A 13,348-nucleotide genomic window follows, 5' to 3' on the forward strand; every position below is an offset into this window, starting at 1 on the left:
TTCTTCCTTCCTTTCCTCTCACGCCCGGAGCAGCAGGAGCTCCTCCCACTTCGCTCAAGCTCCTCCCACTTCGGCCGAGGCTCCTCCCACTTCGGCCGAGGCTCCACCCGCCCCCCCTCCCCTCCCCCTGGGCGCGCGCCGCCTTCCCTTTGTCTCTCGGCCTCTGCCCCCTCCTCCTCCGTCCCTCTCTCCACTCGCGCGCGCACGGCGGCCGGTCGCGCGCCTCCTGCTCCCGCCTCTGGCGCCGGGGCCGGCGTCGCGCTCCCTCTGCTTTTTTGGGGGTTTGCCCGTCGGCGCCGCTCCCTCTCTCCTCCCTCCCTCCCTCTCTCTCTCTCTCTCTCTCTCTCTCTCTCTCACTCCCTCCCTCTCTCTCTCTCTTTGTCTTTCCTCCACCCCCCCTCCCCTCCCCCTCGCTCAGACCGGCTAATGTGCTCAGTGACGTGAGCGCCGCCAAACAATGGGGAGCGGCCGTCCGCCGCCGGGTCAGAGGTCAGGGCGGAGACACGCCCCCACCACCCACCGGGGGTGACTGAGGGGGGGGGACCGGTCAACCGTGACCATGCCATGGACCGGCCGCCGTGAGTAACCACCCGCGGGCAACCCAGGGACCGAGGAGATCGTGGACTAGGCCCGGCCCTGTAACCGGTCAGCCGGCGGCGATGGGTGACCGGGTCCGGCGGTGGGTGGGGAACCATGACCGGGGGGGGGGAGTGGGGGACAGGGGACAGGCGTGGAATGAGGGCTGGAGATCGGGCCCCATTCCATAACGCTAACGTTAGTCGACCGGGTGGGGCTGCCTTACAGATGTGAGTGACCGATTGGGTCAGGGAACCGGTAACATGCAGATGTTAACAAATCTGAAATCTCAGCAGGAAAACTGGAAACACTCGGCAGGTCGAACAGTCTCTGTCGAGAGAAACAGGCCCTTCGTTGGATACATCCGTGTCCACGTCGATGGTTCACTGTAATTCTACGTTATTCCACTTTCTCATCCACTCCCACACTTTTTTTGCCAATTTACAGAGGCCAATAAACCTACAAATCTTTAGGATCTGGAAGGAAACAGGAGCACCCAGAGGAAACCCACGCGGTCACAGGCAGACTCCACACACTCGACAGCACCCAAGGTCAGGATTGAACCCAGGTCTCCGGCGTTGTGAAGCAGCTGCTCTACCAGCTGTACCCATGTGCCGTTTCGTGTCGGGACCCTGTTTCAGACGCGGAGAACGTCGACGTACCTGGAAGGGAAGTGGATTGAATTCAACGGTGCATGACAGTCAAAAAAGATACAAATGCCTGAAATCTGTTCACTAGCAGAAAATGCTGGGGGGCTGGGGGGAGAAATAAGCCAGGTCACGCAACATCTTTGAAATGTGAAAATCACCATTTTATGTCCTTCGTTCGTCAGGTTAGATGTATGGTGGCAGGAGTACTGAAAAAGCTGCTAATTGAGTGGTGGACACGCTATGCCCAGGTTTGTGTCTCGACCCAAAACATCACCCCCTTCTCTCCAGATATGCTGCCAGTCCCGCTGAGTTGCTCCAGCCTTTTGTGCCTATCTATGGTGTCTATCCCAGGTTATGAATGCCCAACTTAGAGACCTTCATCGGAACGAGCTCACGTAATGTTATTAAATTCAAAAACCTGATGTGTATACATACATTAATTTCTGCAAATGACAGAACAGGTTTGCTCTCCACTTATAATTGTTTTTTCCTATCGGTGTCGATGCTATTCATTATAGCACTGGAGGTGTGGTTACCATATCGAGTGATTTTATTTGTAGGAAAGAAAACTGCAGATGCTGGTTTAAATCGAAGGTAGATACAAAATGCTGGAGTAACTCAGCGGGTCCGGCAACATCTCTGGAGAGAAGAAATGTGTGACGTTTCGGGTCAAGACCCTTCAGACTATTTTATTTCCTACACTTTAGGAACAAAGGTGGCTTATAGACACATCTGTAAAAATTGAATCATTTATTATCTGTGGATGACCTGTATTTGACATTTGGGTAAGGACAGCTTTCTTAATTTCTGATGCCCTCCTCAATCAAATAGTCTGCATTAATAATGACTACTCGAACAAAATAGGAGGGGATTATAGGCAGTACTGGATACTCCACGCTAATGGATACGGAAATATATTAATGAGATAATTTGCATTTTCTGAATTTGTATAAACATTTGTAAATAATCAATATTTATTAAGGGATTCAAAATGTGCACCAAATAAAAAAGACATTTTATAGAGAACTATATGGGATACTAACTTTAGTGCCATCAATTACTCTGAGATGTGTAAATGCATACAAATTTGTAACAGAGCACGATAAAACAGAAGCAGGAAGAATGATCCCAATAATGGGGGAGTCCTGGACCAGTGGTTGTGGTCTTAGGATCAGACTTGAAAGAGGAGAAATTTCTTCAAAAGTTTCACCAGTTTTTTTTGTTATTGTTATTTGCCCCAACCTGTTGGTCTGCACAGGTTTTAAGAACACGACCAAGTGTACCATGAGGTCGAGATGCTTTCCGATGGTTTATCGTGAAGGATCTTGGCCTCTGTGACTAAGATTGTAATACAATCAGGGGCTTTGGGGGCCCGGGAAGGCACATCCGTGTTCTCCTTATCAAAGCATTTATAGAATGCAATGAGCTTGCATTGGAGTGATGCTTTGCTGTTGCTTGATCTGCCCTGATTTCTCCCTGCCACAGCTGGTGAACAATTGCCTCACCCTCCAGTTTAGAGCAAAAGTCCTTTCTTGCCTTTTTCATGGCCTTATCAAGGACATATCTGGACTTCTTGTGTAATTTTGTGTCGCTAGACTTGAATGGCATGAGTGGTGAACCTGTGCGGTTCAATATCACAAAGCGTTTGAAGCCAAATCAATAAATATTTTCAAAATTAGATCTTAAATCTAGAGAGATGAAGGGAAATGGAGAAAGCAGGAACACGGAACTGAATTTGGATGCTCAGCCAATGTTGAATGGTGGAGCAGGTTTGACTGCCACCTGACCTACTGCGAGTTAATCCAGCGCTGTGTCTTTTTTTAATATGAATCATCATTTAATCTGATGTTAGATTTAGCCAAAGTGTACTTTGGTAAAATCCAAAGTAAGGATTACTTACCCCTGGATGAATGTTGCACCTTCCAATGAATACAGTAAAACTGATTATCCAACACTCTCGAGACTGATTCCAGACTTGCAGATTTTCCAGACTAATGGATGTTATTCCTATTAATATCCCAATGCACTTTAAATTCACTTTTTCTTGACATTATACAATATTATAATAAAATGTCCTGTTACCCAGATAAGTTTAAATGATGCCTGGGAACTGGGGATCCAGTGAGTTTCAACATCACCCATGCCATTGGAACATCTGAATCACTGGATTGCAGATTATTGTGGTTTTGCAACATATCTATTCATGCCTCTTATTCATTATTACCTTAGGTTAACAAAGATCTATCTGTCTCAACTTTAAAATGAACATTTGACCGAGCATTTGTCGTTCTTTACTGGGTAAAATAAATTCGTGTAAGCGATTATCACATCATCCACAAGAAATCTAATGTACCTTGGAATGCTTACGGAAGTTGTGTTACTTCCTGTTTACAAGAGTTAAGTATTTTAAGAGGAACATTTAAAATAGGCACTGAATTACTGGACATGCTGTTGAGAAAAGCGAATTCAATAGATTTTAGAACAATTAGAACTGTTTACAGAGCAAATGGGGTTAAATGGAAATGGGCATGAGAAACCCATAACAGGAATTGATTTAAAAAAAATTTAAGTGTTATAATTGGACATTGATTTAAATGTAGTTCAAATTGGTATGGTGGACTTAATTAGCAATAGAGAGAATTTGCAGGGAATAAACTCTGAAGAAGGGTTCCAATCCGAACCATGTTCACTAGAGATGCTGCCTGACCCGCTGAGTTACTTCAGCACTTTGTGTCCTTTTGTGTAAACCAGCATCGGCAGTTCCTTGTTTCTGCATAATGATTCTATTCATTGTGCCGGCAGCTGTAACCAAATGAACTGAGAATGAAGTTTAATGGTTTTTGTAAAGTTTCTTTGAATGATGTGGTGACTTCAGATGGAAAAACAAATGATTTAAGAGTAATTTTCCTGTTTCCTATTTATGTATAAATATTGTATTTAGAGTATTGTTTCAATAAGAGAGTATTAGACTAGTTTCAAACCAAGCAAAAGTCCTCTCTAACTTTTTTGATGGCCTAATCAAGGACAAGGCAGCTGCTGTTTATGCTACTCTTAAAACGAGTTGGAGGTTATTCCATGAAAATACTTATTTTCAAACTTTCTTTACTTGGTGTTCACAAATATGTTGTCAAGGTTCCACACAAATGCTGCCTTCCTTGATCCAAGTCTTTAATCTGCCAAATTGCTTGTGTGACATCCAGCCTTGAAGGGGCAAACATTTCTTTCAGAGTAAACATTGGGAAGCACAAGTCATTGCTACCAGTCTTGTTACAAACACACTCTGGGCCAAGGTCAAATCCTTGCTTCGCTGAATGAGGCATCCAAAATTCTATTACCTACATCCTATCTTGCATCAAAGTCCACAGACTGACCCTTGTCTGCTGATTGATGTTGGCTCCCAGTCCAGCATCACCTCAGTTAAAAATTGTTACACTTGCTTTCCATTTTCACCATGGTCTTTTCTTTTCCCTTTTCACTCTATCTTTCAAGCCTTTCAATCTACCTTCTTCAATTCTGGGCTCTTAAACATACTTAATTCTGATTGTTTCATCCTTAATGGCTGGTATTTATTCACAAAATGCTGGAGTAACTCAGCAGGTCAGGCAGCATCTCAGGAAAGAAGGAATGGGTGACGTTTCGGGTCGAGACCCTTCTTCAGACTGATGTCAGAGGGCGGGACAAAGGAAGAATATAGGTGGAGACAGGAAGATAGAGGGAGAACTGGGAAGGGGGGAGGGGAAGAGAGGGACGGAGGAACTATCTAAAGTTGGAGAAGTCAATGTTCATACCGCTGGGCTGCAAGCTGCCCAAGCGAAATATGAGGTGCTGTTCCTGCAATTAGACGGAGGAATTGGGAGTAGGGGATAGACTTTTTGCAGGAGACAGAGTGGGAAGAAGTGTAGTCCAAATAGCTATGCGAATCAGTGGGTTTATAGTAGATGTCAGTCACTAGTCTGTCTCCTGTGATGGAGATGATGAGTCCAGAAACGGTAGGGAGATGTCGGAGATAGTCCAAGTATACTTAAGAGCAGGATGGAAATTGGTAGTGAAGTGTATGAAGTCAGTGAGTTCTGCATGGGTACAAGAGGTAGCACCGTCGATGTAGTGGAGGTGGAGTTCAGGGATGGTGCCAGTGTACATCCGGAACAGGGATTGTTCGACGTACCCGACAAAGAGGCAGGCATAGCTAGGGCCCATGCGAGTGTCTTTTCCAACCTTGCCCATGATGAAAATCCCTGAAATGACCTCTAACCCCCTCCACCTCTTTGAGGACTTGCCATTAAACTGCTTCAATTAAAATCTTTGGTCACCGATCTTGAGACATTGTATCCCAAGGCATTTTTACGACATTTAAGGATCTATATACTCTTTTATTCTTGGGAGTTTCTAAAATTACTGTTTTTGCACTTTAATGCCAGTATATCCAGTGGGATAACTGAAAGAATATCAAGAAAGTCTCAAGTTTCCCTTTGGCAACAATTGCCTTCAGTTCCCAAGAGTTAACAGTGAGAAGTTTTGATTCTATCTAGAACTTCTTGTTTGATATAAATAAAGATAAAGACCAGAATCCTTGTTAAGCTCAATAACACCTACATTACAGCCACTGGGGTTATGAATTTTGTTCTTTGGGAATTTACGTGGAAAAACTACAAATAAATTAAAGCAAATGTTATATTTTCCTAACTTGCATTTCTTGATGCATGTGCAGATTGTGTAACATAAATTAACATTGTGCACTGTTTTCTAGGAACGCAACTCTCTACTGCGGGGAGCTGCTATAGTCTTCCGGTAAACCTTTCCGTAGCAAGCAGTTGATTATCCTCGAAAAACAGAAGTCAAAATTGCCCTGGATTACTAGTTTCTAAGAATGTGGATTACAGCAACAAATGGCATAACAAATATTTGATGCGCTAATAATGTCAATATTTTCCTAATGTTTTGCTATTGTAATAGTTATTCCACTTCAATTCGTCTCACTTACTGTAAGTGAATCATGTGAGCCCTATGAACTGGATGTGCATATATACAAAGAGCAAAAGTCATACAGCATGGAAACAGGCCCTTTGGCCCAACTTGACCACTTTGCCTAACATGACCCCATCCACATTAATCCCAGCTTCCTGCATTTGGCCCATATTCTTCTAAACCTATTCTATCCATGTACCTGTCCAAATGTCTTTTAAACACTGTGATACTACCTGCCCCAACACCCTCCTCTGGCAGCTCATTCCGTATACCCACTGTTGCGCAAAAAAGTAGCCTCTCAGGTTCCTATTAAATCTTTCTCCCCACTTTAAATCTTTGTGCACTGGTTCTTGATTCCTCTACTCTGTGTAAAAGACACTACATTTACCATATCTATTCCCCTCATGATCTTGTACACCTCTATAAGATCACCCCTCTTCCTCATGCGCTCCAAGGAATAAGGTCCTAGCCTGCTCAACCTCTCCTTACAGCTTAGGCCCCCGAGTCCGGGCAAAGGCCTCGTAAATCTTCTCTGTACCTTTTCCAGCTTGACATCTTTCTGATAACAAGGTGACCAAAACTGAACACAATACCAAATGAGGTTTCACCATTGTCTAGCACAACTGTAATATAACTTCCCAACATCTATTCTCAATGCTGTGACTGATGAAGGCCAATGTGCCGAAAGCCTTCTTGACCAACCTGTGACACCACTTTCGAGGAATTATGTGCCTGCACGTCTCGATTTCTACTCTACAACATTCCCTGGATCCCTGCCATTCACTATGAAGGTCCTGCCAGAGTTTGACTTCCCAAAATGCAACATCTTGTACTTACCTGTAGTAAACTCCATTAACCATTCCTCACCTGCCCAACCTTTCCAGATCCTGCTGCAATTTGTGATATTCGTCTTTACTATCTAAGATGCCACCCACTTTTGTGTCATCAACAAACTTGCTAATCATGACGTACATTCTCATCCAAATCATGAATATAAACCTCAAGCAGCAAAGGGCTCAGCACTGGTCTCTGAGACACACCACTAGTCACAGGCCTCCAGTCTGAAAAACAACCTTCCACCATCACCCTCTGCTTCCTTCCATGATGCCAATTCTCTATCCAGTCGGCTGGATCTCATGCTATCTAACCTTCCAGAGCAGCCCACCATGCTGAACCTTATCAAATGCCTTGCAATATATATCTGCAAAGTAAAACACAGGCAAAAAAATAATACCTCAAAAGAACCAGGTGAATCACGATGTGAACATGGAATATTAGCTCAGATAAAGAATGTGGGTAACTTTTGATCAAAGGTCTTTGATCCGAAATGTTAATTTTTGTTCTCTCCCTCTTTCCATAGATGAAGCCTGATTTACAGCATTGATTTTTTAAATTTCAGACTTTCAGCATCTGCAATACTTTGTCTTTTGTAAGATCAGGAAGCTACCTAAAGTACTAAATGTTGACATGTCAATAAAAGAGTTTGACCATACCCCTCCCAAATATCAACGTCAGGATGCATCTGTCATGCGGAATTGTTGATCCTAGGATCTCTACCATTCCCTGGTTGAGGTGCTGTTTCAGGGTTCAGAAAGGAGTTAAATCCTTTTTGCAAAACACATTTCACATCTTTACCTTCTGTTCTCCCATGAGACATCACCAAACTGATAGTCCTAGTCCAACTCTGGACCTGCTTTCCTCCATCTTAGTCCTGTTGAAGCTGGACCATTGGCTAACTCAACATCACATTAATTTTCAACTTGTGTTCAATTGTGTTGCAGCTGTTATTGGGACTGAGCAAATCAGATTCAGAGGAGCATGAATGGATTAGTCCTAGTATTTCAAGCCAAGACCCGGATTCACAACATGGGCCGCAGGCCCAAGCATTGTGGATATTTCCCTGTCTTAACTTGGGTCTCTAATCATCTATCATCAGCATTGTGGCAATGCTGCCGTGGCCTTAGGTGCCTGAGAGTAGACCTGTTTATTTTCTTATCTCACTACAACCATTTAGATGGTCTTATTGCTTCCATTTTATAAGCCTCTGACCTCGGGTCTTAGTTAAGCAAGCTGACCTCTCACTTTATCATTGCTGGTTAGTGAAGCTGAGAGGTTACTATTCCAGAATCTGGAATTTTGAAAGATGCCAACCGGTACATCCATTACCACCTCCAAAAGCCTACTGAATGTCGCTAATTTCTTTGATCTTCACATTCACTCCTGACCAATGGTTGTTTTTATCCATGCAGACATTTGTGTTTACTTTTGAGACAATAGCATAAATTGCAGAGAAATTAGTGTCCATTTGTCCCATACACTGCAATTTTCCACCAGATCTATTGTGTAACAATTTGTTGAACACATCTAAAAGTTACAATAATTTCAAACCTCATTCACAAATAATTCCAAAAAGATTGTCAGACTTAATTTGGTGTCAGGGTTGGCTGTGTAGCGACTGTATATTTTACAGGCACAACCTCTCATAGTTAAAGGTAGGGTTACAGCATCAGTCAACAAGGATTTTTCCATATTTTGATTAATCAGCTTCTGCCTCTCCTGAAAGAACTAAGTTTTCCTGGGCCAAAAATATTCTCAAAGCACATTGTGAGCATTATTCATGATGTTTTATTTCCTACCTTATTAGTCTGCTCCCCAACCACATTAATAATTGTTACAATGCAGCATGTTTAACTATATGAATAATAGTTCTCGAGCAGTGGAACATTGGATTAATACATTTGAGTGACAGATGTTGTAACTCCCACTTACCATTTCTATCTTTTTGTTTGTAAACCACAAAGTTCCTGTTCATCCAGTTTAGTGGGATCAGCATTTAGCAGATTCATAATTCTTCATAGTACATTCATCCTGGTTTGAAAGTAGATCCATGCCAGTAGACCCACATTCCAGTGATAAGTGCTCAGACCCAGATAGATGTCTTAAAACAAACACTTCAGTTTGAAGAAAGATCTTGACCAGGCACTTCATCTATCCTTGTTCTCCACAGCTGCTGCCTGACATGCTGAGTTATTATAAGCACTGAATGTCCTTTTGTGTATTAACCACCATTTGGTTAATTTGCCCTGCTATTCTTTGTTTCTACATTTAAACATTTTTTCTTCAGCAGCGACATGGTTAATTTTTAACTTTTTTAAGATGTTGGCTTTGAGGGCTGCATTTACATTTAGATTGTTCAATTTTCTGAAGTACAGCACTTAAATTTAGCATGTTGGTTTCCATAGCCCTAGATTGTAAATGGTGAAATAGTCATGGTTGACAGATAATGAGATCTTAAGTGGCTTAGCAGGTCACTGAGGTATACCGAATTGTTGATAACAAAAATAAAAAGAGAAACCTATTGACAACAGCCCAGGCACTAGCTGGAATAAGATTGATACAATTACAGGCCTGTTGCTGTTAGGAGACGATTCATTCTCCAAATATCTTGATATTGGCAATGGAAATATTGTTCCCCCAGGTTAATTAAACAGCTGGCTGATGTAATTATATTGCATATTAGCAATTGGCCAACATTTGTCCTGCCCTGTTAAGTAAAAGGTTGGGAGACAAGGAGAAATAAGGTGGTATGCAGTTAAGTAGGTGAAGGATTAAGTACCAACAATGAGGACCCCACAAAGCCGTATGGTTTTAGATAAAGGCCAAAGAAATGTGAGTAATTAATGCTAAGTTAAATCATAAATAACGTGTTAGTAAATCACCAAGTAAGGACAGAAAGGAGTGGAGGTTTCAACAAATATTTTGTTTCAGTCATCATAAAACCAAGGCCAACATTTCCACTGCACCCAAACGTTCACTATATGGTCTAAATAGTATACTCCTGTTACTAACTCCACCTCACTGTAGGGAAAACAGTGCTGCCTTCAACAGAGTTGGTCATCCATATAAAAGAATGTCGAAGATTCGGGATACAGATCATCTCCTAATATGTTCTCCCTCTAAATCTATCTTCCTCCTCCTCCTTTAAGATTCTAAATACCCAGCTCTTTGGCCAAAATTCCTTCATCAGACCTGGAATCTACTTTGCCTCAATTGTGCCAAGCTGAGTACCTTGGGAAATTGTTCCATGTTAAAGGTCAATGAAAGAGATAACTATTCACTTTCAGGAGTAAATCTCTAGATAAGCAAAGAATATAACCTTTTGCTTGACCTGTATGAATGTCAAAAGTAATATATTTCCTATCCATCAATAATGACAATAGGGCATACTTGGGTGTAATGCTGGTACATCGTTCTTTTCATAATTTGCCTGTTATCATAATAGTCAATTTGCTCCCCCCTCATAAGGTGGCAAGTTTTGTTTCAAGATATATAGGTCTACTATCCATGCATAACAGCGTTAGAAGTGGAAACTGACAATATTAGGATAAAGCTTAAATCGTAACAGGAGTACATTTGAATTGAATTACTTAAGTAAAATAACATCCATCTCATTCAGTGGTTGCTTAGTTACAACTGAATAATATTATAGTGTCCCAATTATGTCTATCTTACCTCTATAAACATAGTTTCTCCAATAGATGTACGGACTTTGCCTTGCCATGTACCGATGTGAAAAATATGTAGCAGACTAATTTGCCAACAAAAAACTTTTTTTTAAACTCAATCTTAGCTTGAAGAAAATCTGCTGACTGAATATATTGCACTGCAGGTTACCATCTTCATCAGTGCCAGAGATTAAAGTTAATCACTATTTCACAAAGGGAGGGAGAAGACAGCAAACCATGGGTTAGTGAGCCCAAATCATATGGCCATGCAGGGAATGGAGGGATATGAATCACATGGAGACAGATTGGTTTAACATGGCATCATGTTTAGCATGGACATTGTGGGGCAAAGGACCTGTTCTTGTGCTGTACAATTATATGTTCTAAGAGCTGGATATCAGAAGCAGGGAAAATGCTAGAATTCATTATTAAAGAGGTGGCAATAGGGCACTTGGAAAGGGCACAGTATTGGGCAGAAAGGGAGTCACATTTGGGTAAATGATTAGTGATTTTTTTTTAGGTAGTCACTGGCAAATTAAATAACAAAAAGACAACTCGTTTTTTTTTCAATCCCATATGAAAATTAGTGACTGAAGAATAATTTACATAGCACATTCTATTACAAAATAATCACTGGTGTCAGGATCAGAAATCATTCTTCATGTTCAATATATTTTCTTTTGTAGCAACTTGAACACAAGTCACTGGATCATATAAATTGTGTGCCACATTAACAAAGATGAATCGTCTGTGTCATTTAAAAGAATAAAAAAGTAGCAATGCATCAGAAACAAAGTGACTGCTTTTGTAATTAGAGATAACACAAAATGTCTTTTAAATATTATAATACCCTCATTCCATACATCCTGAGAAAATGTTGCCTATCCATGTCTTCCAGAGATATTGCCTAACCAGCACTCCATGTTCTATCTGTAGAAAAAACATTCCCTCAGGTACCATATTTTCCCTTTCACCTTAACACATGCCCTCCAGATTTAGACCACCCCACCCTAAGAAAAATGCAATCCATGATATCAACTCTAAGTCAGTCCTGTTTCCTTCAGTGAAAACAGTCCCAGTCTGTCCCAATTACTCTCTATAGGTCAAACCCTCCAGTCCTGGCAACATCCCCAAGAATCGACTGCATGCTATAGAATGGCACACACAATATTCCATCTGCAAGCAGAAATGGCCAGTTCTGGTACAGACAGGGCGACAAAGTTCAAGAATCCAATATGGAGTCCGCAATGTGTCTAGAAGGAAGATTAACTTTTTTCCCCCCCTCAAGCTCGCTTTGGAGATCTTAACAGTGCAAGTGGTGACAGGCAGATTTATTTGAGTGGGATGGAAAATTAAAATAATGGCAACCTTAAGTTTTGGGTCACTTGGATCTCACCCCATAGACAAATTCCCTTTGTGCCATTCATTCCTCTCACTCATTCTCTGGAACAGAAACTTGTTTTCTTTCCCAGTTCTGGCAACGGATCACTTACCTGAAAAAAATCAACTCTTGATTCTCTTCCCACAGATGCTGATGACCAGCTGAGTGTTTACAGCAATTATTTTTTACTTCAGATTTCCAACATCTGCAATTTGATTTGTAAGATGCTGCACCACTGTTACACCCTAGCAATTTAAATTCATTAAGCCACTTTTTTTAAAAAAAAGACCAACTCATAAGCAATGGTGGCAGCTGCTGCTCATTGTGTTTTTGTTATTAACTATGATCATTATGAATTCACTTATTTATTCATCGATTCGATAGTTGCTTTAAAATAAACCAGGCAGTTCCAGTGGAAGATAAAAAGACAGCTTAAATCCCCATACCCTTAGTTGAGAATTACAAGTTTCCAGCTTGAAGAAATTTAGATTTTAAACATATGTCAGACAGCAACACAAATTTGCTTTTTCTTACACTACAGAAAGGACCAAGTGCAAGTCTTTCATAATTTGAACAGTATTTCATGCCTCAGGGAGGATTAACTGAACATGCAACCACAAATAACTGCAGTATGTTGGCAGAATTGGGATCAGAGAACCAATCAAGTGAAAGGCAGATGTCAGAGCAAAGCAAAACTTGTGGCTATTCCATAGTCTATTGTTCAATTTTACGCTGTGGATTTTGACAGCAGTTTGCAAATATCAAAGATTGTGCACCAAATTCAATACAGATTTAATCTGCACAACTGGCAGGTTGACAAAAACATTTTATAGTTCAGACTGGCATCAGATATTCTCAGAATCGTAATGGTGATTGGTCTCTTAAGGGATTCAGACATTTGACATGTGCTGGCATTATCTAAAAATGCCTATTGCGGTTCAGTAGAAACAAAACCATTACCGTTGAAGAACAGCCAGTGGGTCTCCAGCCAGTTTCATGGTTAACATTTATCCCTCAACCAAAACATTCAAATATATCACTTTATAATTATCACTTTGCCAAGCTTGCACTTTGCAGGAAATTTGTCAACTTATTTTAGTCAAGTCATGCTGAATTATGAACTCCTTTTTGATATTGTTTTTTTTTAAAAAAGAGTAGATAAAACATTATTTATAATATAAATACAACTGTCATTGTAGCGTCCAACAGTTGGACCCTTGGGGCATTGTAGAATAACTCATGCATTCAACTGTGGGACAGTACAATGATCT

General features: G+C 41.2%; 1 long non-coding RNA gene across 1 annotated transcript; it reads left to right on the plus strand.

Moving 5' to 3' along the window:
* Positions 1 to 415: 415 nt before the first annotated feature.
* On the plus strand, positions 416 to 7,706 carry LOC144607080 (uncharacterized). The gene is made up of 3 exons (XR_013549053.1): positions 416 to 578; positions 1,024 to 2,011; positions 5,974 to 7,706. It is a non-coding gene; the product is annotated as an uncharacterized LOC144607080 (long non-coding RNA).
* The last annotated feature ends 5,642 nt before the right edge of the window (positions 7,707 to 13,348 follow it).

This window comes from Rhinoraja longicauda, chromosome 28 (assembly GCF_053455715.1).
Source record: "Rhinoraja longicauda isolate Sanriku21f chromosome 28, sRhiLon1.1, whole genome shotgun sequence".
NCBI lineage: Eukaryota > Metazoa > Chordata > Chondrichthyes > Rajiformes > Arhynchobatidae > Rhinoraja > Rhinoraja longicauda.